This window comes from Taudactylus pleione, unplaced genomic scaffold (genome assembly GCF_031769625.1).
Source record: "Taudactylus pleione unplaced genomic scaffold, aTauple2 ptg000457l, whole genome shotgun sequence".
NCBI lineage: Eukaryota > Metazoa > Chordata > Amphibia > Anura > Myobatrachidae > Taudactylus > Taudactylus pleione.
In genome coordinates, this window is record NW_028284859.1 from 242,125 (window position 1) to 265,379 (window position 23,255).

A 23,255-nucleotide genomic window follows, 5' to 3' on the forward strand; every position below is an offset into this window, starting at 1 on the left:
CCGCGTATCGCTGTATTCAAGTTGAAAGTACGCGATATCGAGACCCGGCGAAACTTGAACAGGCGGAAAGTACTGTCAGTTTTGGGGAAATCAGCCTGACACCCCCCAAAAGATGCTCTGACATGGGGGTTAGCTATGATACCCCCAGATCTGGCTTGCTGAAGGTATTTGGTGTTTTTAAACGGGCTCAATAGCTGCTAAATAGTGTTTTTGTATAAGTTGTGAAGAATAGTATTCAGGAGGTTTTTTTGCAGAAAATAACTTATCCCAGCAAATTTGGGGTACTTGAAAATGGGGGTGAAAATATTTTAACGTTGCTAAAATGAAGTTTAAAAAATCGTGAAAAATCCTCCTGCCGCAAACACCTGCAATGAAAAAACACCTGGGGCATACTTGCGGACTCCCCCAGAGTCAAGTTCGCTAGTTTTTAACTTTGTCCCCCAACATTTTTTTTTTCACCCCCAAATTGAAAGTGATTTTTTTGGGGTGTGTGTCCTTAAGTGATTTTTAAATTTTTTTTGATACAGTTAACCTTTAGGGTACTGTCTATTGGGGGGGTCCCCAGCTTCCCAGGGATCCAGGCCTGGACTGACTAGCGGTCAGGCTTGATGCTTTGGCTTGGGGACAATGGGCCTGATTCATAGCCGCTCTTAAGCGGCCGCTCATTCGCTCCGAGCGATGTTCGCACACCTGCGCATGCATATGGGTTGTAATGTGCATGCGCCAACCAGTCAGTGCGATCAGAAATCGAGCGCTCGCCAAATAGCGAGTTCCTGCTAATTTGAGTGACAGGATGAGGCGTTTGTGGGTGGTAGCAGGGGAAGGTGCTTGAAAACGGGGAGTGGAGATCCGAACGCAGGCGTGCCAAACGGTCAAAACGGGCGTTTAATGGGTGTGCATAATTAACAAAGCAGCGTCATCGACCACGTCACTTGATCGCATGATTGCGGTAGGATAAACCTACCACAAGCACTGCGAGCAGTTCAGATGCCTTTCGATGTACTCGATTAATCAAATAAATAGCGGAGATGACGTATGATGCGGCCAGGGGGCGTCTTTACAAAATAGTGAGCACATGTTTCGTTCGCTCGCTCAGACAGCAGCGTCAACAGAGTGAAAAGATCATATGAACATCGTGTGTCTACTAACTAAATAGTGCGGCCAGGACTGCCAGGGAGCTGCCGGGGAGTTCAAGGGAAATCATATGCTGAATCGCATCTTATGCTGGTCATACTAGTGTATGACCAGCATTACATTAACCCTCCCCCCGCTGTTTAACCCTAACCCAATCTTCCTGCAGCCTAACCCTAACCCTTACCGTAGCCCTCACCCTAACCCACCCCTCCCGCAATCTAAACCTAACCCACTCTTTGCGCAGCCTAACCCTCCCCCTAGCAACCAAACCCTCCCCCTAGTGCCTGACCCTAAGCATAACACTAGCTTTAATACTTACCATAGGGATCTGTCAGGATTATCACCATCAGGATGTCATTGTCAGTATTGTGACTGTCGCCATTCTTATGGTCCGATCCTGGCTACATCCCATAGAAAGATATAATGTGATTGCTGATGGTGGTGAGCTTTTTGGAAGCTCTCTTGTTTCTTGTTCTGTATATTGTCTATTTGAGGTGTGTTTTACTTTTAGGGGTAAATGGCGTGTCTGGCCAATGTTTTAATGGGGCTATCATTTAAAAGGTAAAATCAATCTGGTTTTTATCATCGGGGGGACGGGAGAATAATTAAGTATCCAATTTGCCACGAGATGCAGCACTGGATACTTAAGTACCTGAGTAATTCAATATTGCTGCGGTGTGGGGTCAGCTGCTCCGAAAAGCAGCTGTCCCCATCATCAATAAAACTTAAAAAGGAGATCTATTGTAGGTGATGTGCGTATGGTAGTGGGTTTAATTACACACTATCATACAGACATCACCTACAATATATCGCTCTCTTTTTATCTTTGATTTTAAACTATTTATTGAGCTGCTGAACACTACAAGTGCAGGTCATATTTTATACCCATTATCAATAAACTGCTTCCGAAGTAGCTGTGTTCCTTACCCCTCTGGAGCTGGCCTTCTGTGACCTGAGATCACACATGTGCATGGCTGCCGGTCTCACAGTGAGAAGATTGTGGTGGGAACCGCTTGGATCCCTCTTCACAATCCCAGATCTCATTCCCATAGAAAGGAGTGGAGCACCATCAATCAAGGCCATCTGACGATGACGTTGGTTCCCGCTAGCAAACTCCAAAAACTTTCAGTTTTTGAGTTTACTGCATATGGGCAACATCTCCACTTCTAAAAACTCTCACTTTAGTAAATATACCCGTAAGTGTGTGTGGCTTATAACTCAATATAATTTGTGTGAAACTATACCCATAAATCCTGATAGTCTGATACAAACAGAATACAGAATTGTGGGAAAAGGGGTATTGCAAAATGTATACCTGTAGTAAATAGAAAGACTGTCCTGGTAAAACTGGTAAGAATGGGCGCCCAAGGGGAATAATGAATGTGTTGCGACCAGGGCTGCTGCCCATGGCACAAAGCAGAGTGGATAGCATGACTTCCCCATTACCTGCCCTAGTGGTGCTGGAGGAATGGTCAATAAGAATAGGGAATGTGCCTCTAAATAATGGTGGTGAAGATGGTAATGGGGGCCTATCTGCCTGCCAGTACATTGCTCTAATGTGTCCAGGTACATCACTGGTGGAAATCCAGATATCTTGTTTGAAATACATTTTTAAAAAGAAAATTATATTTCTAACTGGTAAATGAACTAAATTATTTGTTTTTTTACACAAATGTTAATGAAAACTCCTAATACAGTACTAGAAATTGATAATATCATGTTTCAAAGTGAGAACTCACAGTTTTATTTCATGGGTTATGGCAATAGACTGAGGGGTCTATGTACCAAGTCTTGGAGAGAGATCAAGTGGATGGCGATAAAGTACCAATCAATCAGCTCCTAACTGTCATTTTTCAAACAGAACCTGTAGAGTGACAGGAGCTGATTGGTTGGTACTTTATCTCCAGTCACTTTATCTCTCTCCAAGGCTTAGCACATAGACCCCATTATGTCACTGACTATGGCACTACAATTATTGCAGTCCGTGCAGAAGGACATTCCAAATGTTCGTAATCTATGTCTCACCGGATGTTTATTCTATTGTTTCCATTAACAAAAACAGCAGCACCAAGATTAAATTTTTGTACAATTCATGTATTTTACTAGGCTTGCTAATTGTATGGAAACTTTCCATCAATTAAAACTAATTTGCAGATACACCAAGGGAAAAGAAATAACAGTTGAATTATATTAATTCTGCCTGTATTTAGTAAAATGTACAATTCTTTTGTCCTCTATTCAACACATCTGATTAGATGGTGTGAGGTTTGCTTCAGGGTAATGTGAATAATTGTATCTAAAGCCGTAACATAAACTCACAGCAAAATTTGGCTTCCATTTATATTTAAGTTTATATAGTACTTTCATATGGGTATAATTTGAATCTTTTTTGTATAGGCAAATATTGAATAAAGAATAGAAAAAGCAGCTGTAAAATCAGGTTGTGTAAACAATGTAACAGGTCTGATGGTTTTAAGCAATATTTATTATCAAGTAATAAAAAATGTAACAGAAGATAGATTCTTATGCCTCTAATATTACATGTTTTATAAAATAGACATTAAAAACACAAATTGTTGCAGAGTTTAAATATGAAATCTTATGACTCACATAGAGTCTTAGGTTGTTTCTAGTGTATTAAGAACAAGTTCAAAGTGTATATAAGTATACTTGCCAGCCAATTAGAAAGTTGAAGAAATATACTTCTGAGAGAAAAAGTTGAATAGCATTGACAGCCAAAGTCCTTGTGTGTGGAATTAAGGCCCTGATGCAGAGGCGGACGCAAGTGGACGTTCGCTCGTTCGGCGTACGAGTGATAAAATGTAAATTCAAGTGCTCGCTTGTAAGTTCGCTCGTAGCTAATCTTCCGCCCCAAAGTCTCCCAACCCCTCCTCTAGCTAACGAACAATCAAAATAGCGACCGTCCATCTCCTATTTTGGTTGCAGGGAACGCTCGCACAAGTCCAAACCGGAAGTGGGCCTGTCATTTATCGTTTGCTTGCTATTTCATTCTTCCCACATACTGGAATCGATTCCTAGCAATCAGTATATTAATTAGCTTAATTGTTATTCACATCTTTGCAATCCGTTTTTTTTTACAATGTCAATAATTTTATTATTGTTCGTGTGTGTCATTCCTTCCGCTGAATACGTTCGTTTGTACCAAGGGGATGGTTTTTCAAAATTCAAAGTTGTTTTGAATGTTACTATAGTTTTGCGTATGTTTATATGCAGATTTTTCATCTTTATTAATAATATTTAAATTAGCTAACGCATGTCACTGCCTCAAGCCTATCATAATTCACATTATATTTGTGAGGGTGTAGGTCACATGTCTCATACAATAACCAATACAATGCGTTCTGTTATATTTCAAAGTACATTAGCCAATCATAATTTTTCTGGGCCCTTTATTAAAACAGTTTTTTTGGTCAAAAATCATTGCCATCATGAGAGCCGCAGCCTTTACAAGAAGAGAACTCCTGGTCCTCACAGATGTGATGGACCGGAGGATCACTGTTCTTCAGGCCCCCATCACAAACCAACGCAAGCGGCTCGCCTATGCGGAGGTGATGCGCTGCCTGCGAACTTTGGGATACCGCCGCAATATCGGGCAGCTGGAAAGGCGGTGGTCTGATCTCCACCGCAGGTCCCCCCACCTTTTGGCGAATTTGCGTGTGGAAATTCGCGACAGTAAGTTTTTTTTTTTGGTTTATAAATGTAAGCCTCCCTGCGTGTGCATGTTTTCCATCTATCCCTGTTTGTTTATTTTGTACATACCTGAGTGTGCATGTTTTCCATCTATCCCTGTTTGTTTATTTTGTACATACCTGCGTGTGCATGTTTTCCATCTATCCCTGTTTTTTTTTTTAACATACCTGCATGTGCATGTTTTTATTTTATTTTTTTTAATTTTGGACTGTATAAATTGATAACAAAACCCAATAAAAAACAAACAGTAACATTTTTTATCCATCATTTAGGGGCTGAGCGCAGAGTACGACGTCGAATAAGACAACGTCGTCGCCCTCGTCCCCTATCCCCCACTCCCACCCTATCCTCCTCTCCCCAACCTTCACCAAATTCCCCCTCCACCCCAGACCGCCCAGTGCCTGAGGTCCATCCCTGTCCTATTATTCCCATCCCTCCCAATTCACCCCCCCCTCTATTTTCATCACCCTCCCCTCCCCCCTCTCTTTTCCTCCCCTCCACCCAGAGTCAAATATCCCCTCCTCCATCGGACCAGCACTGGCCCACCTCTGAGGAGGACGATGTGGTGCCTACAGGACCAGGCATCAATATGACCGGTATGTTTGCCTTTTGAACTTTTTTTTTTTTTTGGGCTTTTTGGTTGATGTTGTCCTTTTGCCTGTGCATTTCCAGTTTGTAAAGTATTTCTAATGTTTTGGATATATATCTTGTCAAAACAATGTCTAGGATGTTTGCCCCTTACACATATCACACATGTCCAAACACTCATACTTGTGTCTATCTATTTTACGGTACCAACAAATGTATTGTTTTTGCCTACTTCGGCTTTTTAATTTTTGTTTTTTTATGTCTAATTTTTAAAGTTAGTATTTATATAATCTTTGTGTTAGCCATTACTTTTTTTTTAATGAAAAATTTAGATCTTTGTTTAAACTATAGTCTGATTTGTAAGTTGTTTGGTAACATATAAATTAAGGTGTCAGTTTAGTAATCCCTTTTTTTTTTTAAAACCACAGAGGACCAGAGACGTTTGCAAGCAATGCAGGACGGATTGCAAACCTTGAGGGTCCATCTCGTCGGGATGCTTGTGGTCCTTGATCACATGGTGGCGGTCCTGCGGCACTAAATTTTTTTTTTTTTTGGACACCCTTAAAATGTTGTGACCAATAAAATATATTTTGATTTATTAAAGTCTCATTCCTTGTCTGTAAATATTAGATTCTTTAACCTTACATAAGTCGACTATTGGAGCATGTTTTTTTAAATAATGTAAATGTGTTTGTAGAAAGCTCAAGTAAATATGTAAGCTGGCACATTAAACACCTAACAATACCAATAGGTTTGTCGAATTACCAGAGTTTTTTTTTTTGGGGGGTGGGTAATGTAAATATTCTCTAAAACCTGCTTAGGCCTAGATTAGAAAACATACTGATTCACCATAATACCTTTGGTGTTTGTTTTTAGCCACAAAGCATGGTAAAATATTTTACAGTTTAACACATTACAGGATTAGCCATTAAGCAAGTTTGCCTTTTTTGGACCAGGTTACACTTGCTTGTAATTTACCAAGGAAAAGTCTTTAAAAGGTTATCCAAAAATTTAATCCACACAAAAAAATAAACAAAGTGATTTTTGTCCAGCAATTAACACAGTGAAAACACACTCCAAAAAACAACCAACACCAAAAATAACAAAACAACAACAACAACAATCAAGAACTGTTTGAAGAAGTACAGGCCAACATGAATCCCCAAATGAGGCAAAGAAATAATTGTTCCAGAAGTTATAGCCAATGTGGATACATGAAGACATTTTTTGCGATCAGGTAGTAGGCATCGTTTGTTCGGGTAATTTAATGGAATAAAAGACACCCAAATAAAAAAGAAAAAAAATTACAATTGGTCATTGAAATCTTACATGTCTACATTGTGTAAATTAACTACATTATTAACAAAAATTACCTAAAATATCTGGCCACCACATCATCGCGTATGGCCCCCCCACATACTGACCTCCGACCAACCTTGGGGGGGCCATCCTCAGGCAAGGCATCCTCTGGCTGCATTGGGACACCACTCCTTATGGCGATGTTGTGAAATATCCCACACAGGACCACAATTTTCGAAACCATATCCAGCAAATACATGAGCTCGCCACCAGAGCGGTGGAGGCATCTGAATCGGCCTTTTAAAAGGGAGTAAAAGTAAAACCTGCGAAAATGACGTCAGAATGTCTAAATTAACGCCAAAACTAAGTTAAGGCACCCATATTGAATAGCCCTGTTAGTGTTAAGACAAGATTTTAAACTAAAACAAAAAACACATTAGTTCGCAAAATAGTACGCTACTTTTACATTTCAAACAAGACACATTAGTTTGCAAAATAGTACGCTACTTTTACAGTTCAAACAAGACACATTAGTTCGCAAAATAGTACGCTACTTTTACAGTTCAAACAAGACACATTAGTTCGCAAAATAGTACGCTACTTTTACAGTTCAAACAAGACACATTAGTTCGCAAAATAGTACGCTACTTTTATTGGTTACACATGATTGGGCAAAGAAAATAAACAACATTACTTTGGGAAACTGATGCAAAGACCAACACATCGATTTTGAAAAATAATTAAACAAACACTTACCAAAAAAAGACAAATAAACCAAAGTACGAAAACGTCACTGGGGCAAGGCCAAAAAAACTGTAAAAAAAAAAAAATTAAAACACATTTTAAAAAATTTACTCCGAATTTTTAAGGGGGGATTTTAAAATACTTACTGAAAAATGCAAAAGCAAAAAATTTGAAAACAAAACCGACCAGAAAATAAATAAGCAAAATTCCCAAAAAGATCACACCCAAAAAATACGCCTTCTACTACCAAAACAGCCAACAAACCACGACAACGCCAAACCTCCAACAATCATAACATGCCACCTCGACTGGAGTCACACCAAGCCATAAATAGTCTTTATTTTCCTGCACAAATTAAGGACGGACAATAGGAGCGCACAATCAATGATGCGTCCGAATAAGGAGAATAGGAGCGCGCAATCAATGATGCGGCCGAATAATGCTGATGCATGTATAAAAATGTCACTGAAATCCCAAATCGGTCTGCTGTAGTTGAGTCCAAAATGACTATCTTGCAGCAAGGTACTGGCCAAGAGGCGCCAGGTAAGTATTATTGTTTTTATAAAGAAAATGATGGTTTATCAATAATTTATAAAACAATATAAATTATACAAAATAATTTCTGTTTTCCAAAAGGTGTGGAGGATGATATGAAAGAGGCTGCTGGGACTAGTAGGCCTACAAAACCTTCCAAAAAAAAAAAGGCAGCAACAATTCACAAGGAAGGAGATGGAGGTTTTGGTACAAATGTGCACTGACACCCTGCCCCAGGCCCCAAGGAATATGGGTGCAAGCCAGAAGTGGAAAATGTGGGAGGACATAGCCAGTGCTGTCAATGGGGTGAGTGAGTTGGAACGTGCAACCCGGGATGTCAAACGCCGGTAAGTACAAACTACATTTGATTAAAAAGTGTTTACAGGACAAAATACTGCAGTAATAATGCCAACTTTTTATACAACAGATGGACCGACTTCAAATATCGCCTGAAACAAAAACTTGCAGACAGGGCTAGGCATGCAAGGGGGACAGGTGGGGTCCCAACCCTGTGTCACTTGAGCTCACTGATTTGGAGGACCTGGCACAGGGGTGTGTGCAGGATGAGGAGGTGTTTGGCGTGTCGAACATGGATACCGACATGTCAGACTTTGCGGCTCCTCATGTTGACCCAGGTAAATGTTGGAATGTTAACAACTCTGAAATGTTTTTGGGAACATATCTAGATTCTAATTTGACTCTTTTCTCTTTTTTCTCACAGAGACACAGGCGGATGAGTCTGCTCCAGAGGTGAGCGTTGGCCGCAGAATTTCTTCTGGCTCTGCAGGGGAGGAAGCAGTAGATCCAGCTGGAGACCCTGTGGAAGACAGTCCAAGGCCTTCCCCCTCGCAGGCAGTAGTCCTCCTCAGTGATCTCCATTTAAAACCGGATCAACAGACCGAGATTCTGCTGAGGCTGGACGCCAATCTGTTACGGGTGGCGGACGCCCTGGAGGCAAATTCTGCGGCCAACGTGCAAACTGCTAATGCCCTGGAGCAGCTCGTTCGCCACCACATGTTGGAGCCGGCCTCCCTTCCTGCCGGAACATCAGGACCCTCCACCTCTGGCACAACAACAGCCATCCCTCCAAATGTGCCTAGCCCTATGCCTAGTCCAGAGGCCACAACATCTGCCTCTGGACAGGCCAGGCGAAGGACATCCCAGACCCGTCCCAGCTCACTCCCCACCCCGGCCAAACACCCTAAAAGGCGATGACAACACTGGCTAATTTCCCCACAATCCATTTCTGTGTTTGCCCCATATTCATTAATGGCCAAAACCTCCCTCTCCTTTCTTGCGAATTGTTTTTAATAATTTTATTGGTTTGTGTATGAAATGCCACTTTGTTTATTTTTGTGGGCAAAAAAACAATTTATGATTTTTTTTGTTTTTTTCATTATTTGTGTGAGTAAAAAAAAAAAAAAAAAGTTTAAAAACTGATCAATTCTCTTGTTTATTTCTTTCAAAGCTGGTTAAAAGGTAATCCAGACAACAAAATGACAAACAAGACAACGGAAAGAAAAACATTTTTAAAATTCTAAACAATCAAGGGTTTTAAAAATAAAAAGATTTAAAAAAAAAAAAAAAACCGAAACCAAAAAATGGTTTCTTTGGCCATAAAATATTCGCTTATCAAAAAAACATGCATACAATATTGTTTAACTACAAACCCCCCCAAAAATAAATTTACAAAAAAAAAAAAAGTCTGCTAATTGATTGTATTAGGCCGCAATTAGCAGCTGAGTAGTTCACCTGCGTTCGGATTTTAGCAAGTAAAAAAAGGCTATTAGCGAAACACCTTACAAGCAGATTAACAATTACAAGATGATTGTTTATGTGGCCGCAAATGATACATCGCCACACCATCGATGAGCCCAGAGAAGGCCGAAGATACCATCGTCATTGCGGTAGACTATACCAGACCACAAGCTGAGCGAGCAGTCTTACTGAAAATTGGATCAGCCAGTGACGTATGACTTGTTCCGTTCACATTGGCCGCTCGCATCAGATAATTTATGTACGCCCAAAAAACGCCTCGACACGCCTGCGTTTTCCCACCTCCACCCCCGTCACTGCCCCCAAAACGGACAGTTCTGTCAATCACATTTGACATGTCACTTCCTGTTCGCTGTTCGACGAGCGACTGAAAAATTATCGCAATCAGCCGTACGCACATGCGCACTGTTACACCGACGCATGCGTGGTTGTACAACATCGGATCGCTACGAGCGAACGTCCGCTTACGAGCGGCTCTGAATGAGGGTCTAAATGTAGATCACGGTGTCACTATAAGGGCTCAGACCTAATTACAGGGAGCCTGGATCTCCATTAATCTCCTGAACCAGCTGAAGTTGTCCTAGACACTATGCTCCTCGTCCGGCAGCTACCCCCGTTGATGACAGGGGGGGGGTGTGCCGCTGTTCGTTAGTGTCCTCTGTTTAGAGCAGCTAAGTTCACGGTGTCACTGTCAGGGCCCAACCTTTTGACGGGAGCCTGCTCCTCGTCCGGCAGCTAACCCCGTTGATGACAAGGGGGGGTGTGTGCCGCTGTTCGTTAGTGTCCTCTGTTAAGAACAGCGGAGTTCACGGTGTCGCTAGCAGGGCTCAACCATGTGACGGGAGCCTGGATCTCTGTGTAGCTTCTGCAGGAGTAGCGGGTTTCTGTGAGGTTGAAGATGAAACTCACCCAGCAGAAAATCTCGCCTCACAGAAACCCGCTACTCCTGCAGAAGCTACACGGAGATCCAGGCTCCCGTCACATGGTTGAGCCCTGCTAGCGACACCGTGAACTTGTTCTTAATATACTAGAAACAACCTAAGACTCTATGTGAGTCATAAGATTTCATATTTAAACTCTGCAACAGTTTGTGTTTTTAATGTCTATTTCATAAAACATGTAATATTAGAGGCATACGGATCTATGTTCTGTTACATTTTTATTACTTGATAATAAATATTGCTTAAAACCATCGGACCTGTTACATTGTTTACACAACCTGATTTTCCAGCTGCTTTTTCTATTTTTTATGTTCTTTGATTACTGGGATTGACTAACCCAATCAGCTGTGATTCATTAGGTTGTGATACCCACTCATTAAGCACCTAGGTACTTTTTCTATTTTGTAAATATTGAATAAAGGGTATTTTCTGCAGAAATGTTTTTACAAGTAAAAATTAAAGCAATAAATAAAACAGATATTGTACATTTTAATCTTTTAACACAGCAACTTTTTTAATACTGAAAATTCTCTACACTTACAGTGAGAAACTATAATATTTATTATAAGGCAGGTAATTTTCAGCAATGTTAGCATACAGGATGGCCTTTCATAGTCAATAGAAAGCACCAAAATCAATGTTGCTTTTGTGTTAAATCAGCAATCCCATGAAAACATTAGTAGTTTTTTGCTTAAGACAATGTGGCAGGTTAGTTTGTTTCTTCATTTTGCTTCAGACATTCCACATTTGTTTTTAATTACCATGGCAACCACAGTCACATTACACATGATGTAGTGATCTTTAGTATACCCCTCTGAGCTCTGCTTCCACTATGGAATCCTCTGCCATCACATGACATGCTGACCAACTTGGAGCCATTGATATATTTGTATCAATGTAAAAAATGCGGTAAAACCACCAAAAAGTGCCATTTACCGAAATACATATGGCTAGCCATAGGTACAGCTGTCCCGAAAGGTAAGTATACCTGCATACCAGCAATCACAAGTGCCAGTATGCAGGCAAATGAGGGCAGGATGTACTGGGATTTTCAAAAATGCAAAAATTTACCATTCTCACCATGTTTGTGTTTTGTCACCATATTTGTGTTTCCTACAGTCGTTTTGAAAAGGAAATGATTTGTAAGAGGATGTAGGACAAAATTAATGTATGCTTAATAGGTAATTAACTTATATACAAATAGAATGATAGAGAAATCAAAGTGCATAAAATATAAACTAATGTATACAAATGTAATTGTTTATATAAACCATATAAAAATGTACTGTAAAAAACACATTATTATTATTCATAAATACCCTTTGAGAAGACTTGAGTCTCAGCAAAAAATCTGATATTAGACAGATAGAATAATCAATACTTCATGGAAAATATTGTTCCTCTATTTATTAATCCTTTGGAGGAGTGCAGAACATCAATATACCCCCTTATTGAAGACTGCTAATCAATAGGGCCAAATGTCTCCCAGATGTTTTGGTGCACCATCTTTTAAATTATCCATACTCAATATAACAGTCCAGCCAGCGCTATAATCCACCTCCAGTGTAGTTGGATACCAACCACGTGAATATATGGCTAGCTGATCTCTTACCCCAGTCGAGGTCCGGCGCTGCGGTCACGGGGTTCCACCAAGCAGCACTTGGGAGGGTAAGCACGGCAATCCTTAGTACCAGCAGAAGAAACCGGGATCCGGTGCTTGCAGTAACAGTGTGCACAGCAGTATTAAAATGGAGTGAACCCGTTCTCAATGTTCCAACGGGCAGGCAGAAAAAGTATTTTGCAGTCTCCAAAGTGGGGTCCCAGAGGGAAATATAAGGGCAGCTGAGAAACCAATTAGGGTGTCCATATCACAAGTACCAGCATACGGGGTGATAAGGGCCCACTGGTACCTCTAGTTTACTTGCAAAATAAAATAAAGACAAGACTCACACACCATGAAGTACCATGAAACTTTATTACACTCACACCTTTAGTAACCTAGTGGTTGCCACCATTGAAGTCAATGGTGGGAACCGCTCATTGGCTGAGAGAGGCAGAGGCTCACCTCTGTCAGCCAATGAACGCTCAGCCAATTCATTTCTATAAGAAATGCTATTCGGAAAGTACTGTCTTTAGAGGACGGTACTTAAGTCCGTGGCTTTGGTATTTGTTTTTTTTGTTTTCTGAAGATGTAGATGCCTACATGGAGATGAGGAAGAAAATGGCTACAAGGATTGTAGGTGAGTATGTGTGACTGTGAGTGTAATAAAGTTGTACATTCACAGTGTGTGAGTCTTGTCTTTACTTTAATATTTATTTTGCAAGTGAACTAGAGGTACCAGTGGGCACTTAATTCCATGCATGCTGGTACTTGTGGTTTTTCAAGTACCAGCATGGGGGGAGGCTTGCTGGGACCTCCGGTTCTACTGTAAAAGACAATATTAATTCATCTACTTTTTAACACAATCAACCTGGTACCCACTGCCCAGTGGTGACAGGGATAGCCCAGGGCTATCAACCCACTCCTGGGATGCAGTGGATGGGGTGAACTCCTTTATTGAGGTATCCCCACCTCCCCAGGGATCCCAGGCCTGGGCAGAATTGCAGGGTTTAACATGAGAATGACCCGTGAAACCCTGCAGTGTAAATGGTGCAATTTGGGTCACGATGACCTGGAGCGTACCGCATGCCGGCCAATTGTCTGGCTGCAGTGGCACTTGGAGATGATGTCATCTCCAAGTACCCACTTCCACACCAGAAGAGCCGAATCACTGAAGACCTGGAGCACGATGATAATGCTTTGGCTGGGGGGCCAGATAAAAGGGTTTCACGGCTGTAGCACACCTCCCTGGAAAGAGACTGGTGCAGGTTTTGGAAAATGAGGGGGACCCCTAATAAATTTGTCCCCCATATTTCCAAAACCAGGACTGGCTTACTGAGCCTGGTACTGGTTGATGAATATATCAGGGAACCCTACTTCCCCCTTCCATATTTTCACAACCAGGACCGACTAAGAAAAACCTAGTGCTGGTTGTGCATTTAGGGGTAGACCCCATGTCGTAACACTTTTATAGGTTTTTTCACATAGAAACATGCACGGATCTCACTGATGTGCATATTTCTGTGTAATACCCCTTTTACACCAGGGCTAAAACCCAGGTTATTGCAGGGTTAACCCGGGTAGCTCCTTGGTGTAAAAGGGGACAGGGTTGGATTCCCAGGTGGAGTGACCCAGCAATCTAACCCAGGTAACTTAGGGTTTAACACAGGAATGACCCGTGAAACCCTGCAGTGTAAATAGCACAATCCGGGTCACGATGACCTGGAGCGACCACCTGCCTACCGATTGGCCGGCTTCAGTGGGGCTTAGAGATGACTTCATCTCCAAGCATCCACTTCCACACCACAAGAGGTGGGTCACTGCAGACCCGACTCTTGTGTGAATGGTGCCAACTCTGGAATATCATGGGTCAGCGCAGGCTAAATTCTGGGCATGATCCAGTTTGGAACCCTGGGCCTGATTCAGAGCCGGACGCTCTGACAAGAGCGCTTGCTCTGAATCAGGGCCCTCCTACCTAAAATTGGATAGCCTCCTGGATGCTCGCATAGCTGTGGGTGACCACCCACAGCTTATGTGAGCAGCCAAAAAGATGGTCGCGATGGTCAAGACCATTGAGACCATCGGGCTTGCAACAAGACCCTGCAGCAGGGTCTCGCTGCCGCAAGCCCAGGAGCCAAAAGCACTCCCACTGACATCACTAGTGATGTCAGTGGGGCCGGCCCTAGACGGTAGGCGTTCCCGTGGGAACGCCTCCGTCTGGGCAGCAACGCCCCCCGGCATGCCCACCAAAGGGGGCGTGCTGTCACTCACCATCGACAGCACGCCCCCTTTGGTGCGAGACCCATAGCAACGGCTTGGCCTGAATCACGCCCCCTGTTCCAACCTCCAGGTGAGACCCGGAATTTAGGTTTAAAAGCAGTATGGCACCTGCTCATGTTAAAATCACCAGCATGAAGTAGGTCTATGATTTTGGGATTTTGTGTTCGATCTAGTGTGGGATTTGGTGTTCGATTTCAAATTAAAAATGAGTAAATCAAGTGATCCTATATTGGTCTATAAATGTACTGATGTTTAGTTGATATTCGATTTTGAAGGGGATTCGGTTTCATATTTGATTCCACATTCGATTTTGACTTTAGTAAAGCTCTGATGCTCAAAATCGAATGCAAAATCACACAAAACACAAAATCAACCAAAATCGAACTTTGATAAATATACTCCTTAGTATGCGGATGTATATTTGATCCATAATTTATATATATTTATAAATTAGACACATGGAGCGCATCTCTTGAAGTTGGTACTCTCCGATTGTGAGCGCTTAAGACTGGATATTAGTGAGCAGGTAAATTTTCATGTATTGATTGCATGATCGCCTGCGAATGTCACCTGTGGACATCTCTTGATAGCGATGCTGTGTGATTTATTTGATTGGGGGTGTGTCTACCTATTAGACTTGTGGGGTATAATATAGACTCATTTGTTCTGGTGATGGGATTTGCTGCTTGGATTATGCGGGGTGTGATACTTTGGTCTTGACAAAGGGCACTGAGGGGCCCGAAACGTCGACTGTCCATATTGTCGAAGGTGTTATTATGAATAATTAAAGTTCCCTACCCACTATATGAAGATTGGGGAGTGCTCTCTCTTCTGAATGTGTATATATATATATATATATATATATATATATATATATATACACACACGTGTTTAATGCTCCGAATATTACTTTTGCTGTCACAAGCAAATCATTAATTGGTATAAGGTAAGTCCATTCTCTACTTATATTCTGCCCATAGAGAAAACACAGTCAGACTAGGCAAACTGTCCTGTGTAGATAAATATAGTGTGGGCAGTATTTAACATATAATACATGCTATTAGTTGCACGTTCTTGTTGGTAACTTTCCAGATGGTTTTCAATATACATAGTTGGAAAAGGAGTCCTGCATTAAATGATCTGCTGTAGCCAGCGTGTTGCAGACATTAATGTCCATTAGTGATTTTAATCCATTTCTGTGGTGAAAAAATGGAGAAAAACCCTTTCAGTATACTATGTCCTATGTCAATTGTTAACCCTTATATGTTTCTTTGCATGTGCAACTTTTTCAGAGGGAGTATTAGTGTCTGCTAGTATCACCAAAACCAACCTCTTTAAGTATGGCTTCCATCTGATAAGATTAGCAACAGCTAATATCTACTAATTACACTACTTCTCTGCACAACAAAAAAATAACTATATATCTATAGATTGATCACAATAGATGTGTTCTGTGCTCACAACTAGGCTTGTTATCATCCCTTTAATTTGGGACACATGTGAATTACACATGTTCTGTGGCAGATTACAACCAGGTGAAATGGGAGACTTGCAGTCAGCCAGTCACAGAATCTGTGTAATTCATTTGTTTCCCGAATTAAAGGGATGATATGGCAAGCCTATCAAAACAGATACAACCCATCAATGTATAAAAGGCTTTTGAAATCAAACACAAAAATCAAACAAAAACATGCTCCCTATTTTAACCATAAATATCTAGAGATTGATCATTTATTATAAAAGGAAAACAATCAGTATGCTAAAAAAAACACAGAAATTAAAATCACTTGACTTGACTTCAATGAAAACATATAGCCATGACATTACTCACTTCAAGGGATAAATTTACTAGGAATAGTGTTTGACCCATGTCTGTCCATTACTAAATACGGGTAGGAATGATCAGAATAAGCAGTTTTTTTAAATAAATTTGGGAATTTACCAAGCTCCCGTGTTTGTCAGGATCGTGCTTCACAATGGTGTATGTGATCATTCCTACCCATGTTTCATGTGTGTGTGTATAACTAAGAGGTATATATATATATTTTTTAAATGACGTGAGCCCCCCCAAAAACATAACCAGTCCTGGGCTCCTGAGCCAGTGCTGATTCTAAAAACATGGAGGAAAATATGTGTAGGATTCCCCCATATTTTAGGAACCATCACTGGGTTCCCAGAGCCAGTCCTGGTTTTAAAAATAGAGGAAGAAAAATGTGTGGGGTTTCAACTATTTTTAAAACCAGTACTGGACTAAAATCTATACGGAGTGTAGTGGAACAGCCAGGGGACCCTTTCACTGGGTCTCCCCTGCCAAGACATTAATTCCCCAAGCCAGCACAAGACGGGGATCTCAGGTGAGGTATGGACCCCCATTAAAGGGGTACCCCCTCTGCCAAGCACCCCAGGCTTAAACTGAAGCCCAGGGCTCTTCCCTGCACCCCTGGGTGCAGGGGTAATAGTGGAAAAATTAGAATGATACTATTGTTTCTTACAGTAGAACTACAGGTGTCAGCATGCCTGCCCTTTGGCACTTGTGGAACTACAAGTGCCAGAAGGCGGCCGGCACCCATACCCCCATTGTAAAAAATGTGTAAAAAAAGAGCGTACACACACACCATAAAATTTTAAAGTTTATTACATTTCTAACACACACACACATACTTACCATCTACCAGGTGTTCATGTCCCCTTCTCCTGTAGAATTACCACTCAGAATAGTGAAAGAAAATTACCTAAATATAATTTCAACTCCAGCAGAGAAATAAAATAAATCCATTGCTTTCATATAACCAGGCTATAGAACTTACCAGACAGTGGAGGAGACCACCACATGCATTCATTACCTAAAGTTTAGTCCATCAATAATTTATAAGTTTATTATATATGCATAAATATATCTAATTACTATGCTCAATTATACAGTAGTTATTCCAACAACTGTGTCTCTTTGTAGAACATTAACATGAAACTAAAGGAGGACACTCAGTCATTACCGCTGCTCCTTGTACTATTTAATGACTAATACAACAACTGTCATACAAAACTTAATTTCTGTCATCAGTTTAAAGGTGTCAAACTGTGTTACTGGACTGACAGTTATTTAATTGAAAAATATATATAAATATACATAAATATCTTAAAGTTAATGGTATTGGTATATATTTGTACTTATAGAGTTTATGGTAGACTAATATGTGGGAGAGTTTTTAAACTAAGACTGAGCTGCAGCAGGATAAAAGAGAACCTCCTTCCCTTGCCTATCTGCTTCCACACCTGCCCGCCCTCCCACCAACCCCGCCAGTATCTGTGTCCAGCCCAAACCCTCCCATCCTCCGTAAAGCTTCAGACACCACCAGAGACTGTGCCCCCCCTTGCTCAGACCTGCAGCCCTGATTAGGTCCCCCACTGCCACTGCTGTGCCCTTTCCCTTGGCCCCGGCTCACAGGACACTGCTCAGGGAGCCGGGAGGGAGCTGTTTGAGGTAAGAAAACACAGCAGGAATCCCTCTGCTTCATCGGGTGCTGTATGCCATCTCAAGATTCTGTACAGTATCACTGTCAAGATCTGAAAAAAAATGCTTTTTCGGAACTTGATGAATTACATAATTTCTAGTGGAAATTATCGGGAGACAATTGTAACCAGGAAATATCGGTGATATCTCCTGTGTTACAGGAGTGATGAATTACCCTGACACTTAATTTATACAAAAGTAGATGAAAATCTTAAATTTCACATGCTTTTGTGGAAGTTAAGTGATGAATAGACCCCTTAATATTGTAACAAAGGTAACAACTACATTATTGTGACATATGCATCATATACCTGAGCATTCTCTGCATAATGCTTTCTTATAGGAATTACAACCTGAAGCATTCCTGTAAAATAAAGCATATATTCTATTGTTTCTATTACACCTTATCTGTATGCTTCTGTTACACCTTATCTATGTGCTGTCAGTCTTGGAGTTGGTAATAGGAGTTATATATGGTTAGGTGTTCTCCCAAGCCAGACCCTTTAATAGCTTCATGTCTAATATATAAGGCTTGGGTGGAGACACTTACTCATAATGAAAAGTGATACAACATTAATTAAGTAATTAGTAACCAGAAAGGAGTGCAGATAAGCAACTGCTACATTTGGAGGCACTGCTGAGATCGAGCAACACAGCCTGTTTACCAGTGTCAGCAGCCTTTTTGAAAGAAACAAAAGCACAGAGAAGGTGGTGGTTCAACTGCACTAGCAGGTGCAATTGGGGATTTAGGAGCCCATAATGAATAAAGAAGCAAAAAGTAGTAAGGCTTCAAAGAAGGGGATGTGCCAAACCAAAGAGAAGATTTGATTCTAGGTGCTGCAAGACAAGAGAGGGTTAAGTGAGGTCTTGGTTGGGTGGAAAACAAAAATAAAAGGGCCAGGAGGTGAGAATTAAATATATGATCACCAGTAAGGTTGGAGAAGAAGCAGAATACAGAACAGTTCACCAACAGGAAGAGAGAGTTGCCCTCATGCCAATACATGGCAACCAATTGATCTTATACATCTCTAATAAATGTATTGCTCCCACTCTCTTGGTTGTCTTGGTAGCAGAAAAGGCATTTGATAGAAATGGTTGATCCTATGTGCATCACACCTAGACTGTCAAGAGCATGGTTGGCTCCTTACTGAAGGGGATGGAAAATCTCTATTTTAACCAAACAGCTTCAGTTCTTGTGAAAGCCTTTAAGTACTTTCCATTTTCCATATGCAATGTTACCAAAGATGGATGTCCCCTATAAACTGCTATAGTGTAAGACCATAGGGCAACTATTCTTTTGTGACTTATTGTTTTTACATTTATTTATGTCACTTGCATATTATGATGTTTCCTCATGCACAAAAAGGTTTGGAACATTAAGGATTCACTTAAAATACATTTCAGCTCATGATATAAATATTTCATTTTGGAGAATAACAGAAGACCTGACATTGCTCAAAAATCCATCTGTGACCGAGGGTTAACTTATAAATGTGCTACAAAGCTTTACATAATGTACTGATCAATACGGCAAATTTGGAAAGATAACATTCTATTTAAGTTGGTTCTGCTGTTTTTATCAAATACATTTATTTTTATATGGTCATTATTACTCAGCTGTGTGGATGTCACCCACACTATACCTACTAAATGACTGATGTAGAGTTGACAGTGAAATGGGCAGACATCTTGTGGAAGCATATGAGACTAGTTTGTGGCAAATTATTTTGCCTCCGTGAGAATGTCTGTTCCACCCCAGGTCTTTGGTCATAAGTATAGATGTGCTGAAACTGTATACAACTTTAAATAGCAATCGTTGCATGCGCTCAATTTCTAATAATGTGCAATGCAAATTCCCAAAAGATACGTCCCACTAAAGGTATACCCTCAACTCTGCATCAGCTCTGAAATCTGTATGTGCTCAATAAATGCTGGAATACCTTACCTCATATTATTTTAAATGTATTCCTTTGCTTCCTTTCTGTTTCTTTTTCTTCCCATCTTTTATAACATACACGATTCAAAACTAAAACTGTTCCATGGGCAAATCTTCATACCCCATGTATTAAATAAAAACTACAAAGGAAGCCAATAGAATGATTTTACATAATACATTTGGTGAAAATAATTTCACCCTACTTTGACTTAATTCCATACTTACCTACTCTCCTGGATCCCAAAATTCAGGGAGCACTCTATGGCTCCCTGGAGAGCAGGTCAGTCTACCACATCCTGCTAATTTCTCTAGTGAATTAGGGGAGGCCCATTGTGCAGTGGTGAGGAGAGAGAGTTGTATTATCATGGCCCCAGCCTTGTAATTGCCACTTAAATCTCTCCTCTGGGAACTCCATTAGGGGATATAAAGGTGGTGGGCAAGTATGCTTAATCCACATATTCCTATCTCTTCTTCTAGTTGTCCCTCCTTATACTCTAACACAATTCTCCTCCTTTTATTTGTGGTCCTTCACCTCTGTTCCTGTCCACTGCAGAGAACATTGACCACTGCTTACTTAAGGGTGAGCGATAACTGGAATGGAGGCTGTGGATTTGACAAAGGGTGATATTTGGCGGTAGTCTTGTGGCAGGAGAATTTCCTTGCCATTTGAAACATGCCCAACAACTGCCAATTTGATAGCTATATTTCACCCTGGCTTAGTAAGCATTGTTCTTAATCTCTCCCAGTTCGCATAAACCAACCAAGCCAGCATCAAGACTAGAGCTGCCAGTTAAAATCACACATAAAAATACTTGCTACATTGTTGCATTGCCTCAAGTATTCTGATCTCTGAAATTGGAAATATACAGCACACATTTAGGCCAAAAGCTAAACAGCTTGTGAATTCAATGTGTCTAGGAATTACCTTGGTGCAGGGGCATATTAAGAGAGGAGGGGACCCGTGTTCACTCCCCGCCTGGGGCACCCTCTTTTCTCCCCGGCTGCCGTGAGCAAACTGACAGCAGCAGTAGACTCTGGGCCATTTTCTTGGTGATTTCCTACTGCGCATCCGCAAAATTCCGGGAAAATGGCCACAGTGGCCATTTTCCAGGTGTTTTCTGTAAAGCTACTCCGTGGGACATTGGAGAGGTAAGTATGAAAAAATGGTATGGGTGCAGGGGGTGCGGTGTGGGCCCCTTGTGGACCCAGGGGTCCGTATGCACCGCACACCCTGCACCCATTATAAATATGCCCCTGCCTTGGTGGCACTCAGAGGCAGATTTATCAAAGATTGGAAAGAGATAAAGTAGAGAGAGTTAAAGTACTAAATAAATAGCCTCTGTCTTTTTTCAGACTGTATTTGAAAAATTACAGCTAGGAACTAATTGGTTGGTATTTTATCTCTCGCTGAAGCTTGATATATCTCCCCATAAATGTGCAATAATTATTCTTTAGTTTCCAACATTTTGATCTACTTAATCATTGGAATGTCAGTATTTTAAATGTGTGTATATATATATATATATATATATATATATATAGTATCTGACAATCTGAAAAGTCATCATACTGCAATTACTAGAGGCTCACTGGTGGGTGGCAGATTTTTACTGTGGTGGGGTGGGGGCTGCAGCCCATAGGTAAAATCTGTCACTGGGGGAGATGTATCGTATCAAGCCTTGGAGAGAGATAAAGTGGAGAAGTTGTCCAACTTCTAAGCAACCAGCCAGCTTTTAGCACAGTCTTAGAAATTATTTAGAAACTGATTGGTTGCTTTGGACAACTACTCCACTGTGTCTCTCTCCAAGGCTTGATACATCTCTCCTTTGGTGAGTATGACTTGTCACATTTCAGGCAAGAATCTATGTATTTACTTTTAAATTAACAATGTTGCTTGAAGATCCATAAGTGATTATAAGCACATAGTAAGATCGAAAAAAATTTATTATAAGGACATAACTAAAAACATGAAACCTCTGAAAATTAAGAATTGTTTCTAATAATAATAGTTTTCAAACTAATAAACTAAATTGGATTCCTGATAGTGTTTTAGATTTTATTTTACTTAATTTTTTTCATGAATTTAACTTAATTTCTCATATAATAAAAGGTAATCTATAAAATGATGTTGAAAACAATACTGGAAAAAAATATTTTTACAGAACATTATTTCAATGTAATATTCTTCATTTGCATAAAAGTCTTTCTATCTGACACTAAATCAATTAGACAGCATATAAGAAAATAAGTAAAATACTGTTTAGAAATGTATTCTCTAAGTGCACCCCATTAGAAGAGTCACTTTCCATCACCTAATTACCTTTTATAAAAACTTTCTGTCATTGCCTTTTGTAAAATGTACATTATTTTTTAAACATTTATTTTATGGCACTTAAAATGGCATGTCATCAAACCATTGCTTTTTATATATGTTCACTTGTATGAGCAAATAAAGGAATCTGGCATTAATTTTAGTTTTAAATGTTTTACCATTGTCATCATTCACAACTTTCTTGACAAATTACATTTGTTGAAAAAATCCTTCAATATGTCTGTTAGAGAAATGGAAAAGCCTAGAGATGGGAATATGTGTCTAAAAATATAAATATAATACTAATAATAATACTACAGTAATATATAACATAATATATAGCACAGGATATGTTCAGTATCTCAGCACAGGGGATGCCAGCGTGAAGAATACCTATGCCAGAACCCCAACACCTGTCAGAATCTCAGGGCCAGCACCCTGACTGCCAGCATCCCGACCATTGGCATCCTAAAGGTAAGTAGCGGAGTTGGGGGGAGAGTTAGGCACTAGGGTGAGTGTTAGGGTTAGGCACTATGGGAGAAGGGGTAGGTTTAGGGTGCAGGGAGGGGGAGGTTAGGTTTAGGCACTAGGAGAGGAGGTTAGGTTCAGGCACTGGGAAGGGAAGGTTAGGGTAGGGAGAGGGAGAGTGTTAGGTTACCTACCGACAGGTGTCAGTATCCTAATCCTGTCGGGATGCCGGTGTTGGGATTTTGACCGCCGGGATCCCAAGCGCCAGCATCCCGTACCCATCCTTATAGCACTTTGAATCTATTGGGAGAAAAGGGCTATATAAATAGCATTATTATTATTATTATTATTATTATTAATATCAGTAATATGCGCTTAGCTTCCAAAAGATTGTTCTCAAAAGAAAACCTCTGTGAATCAAA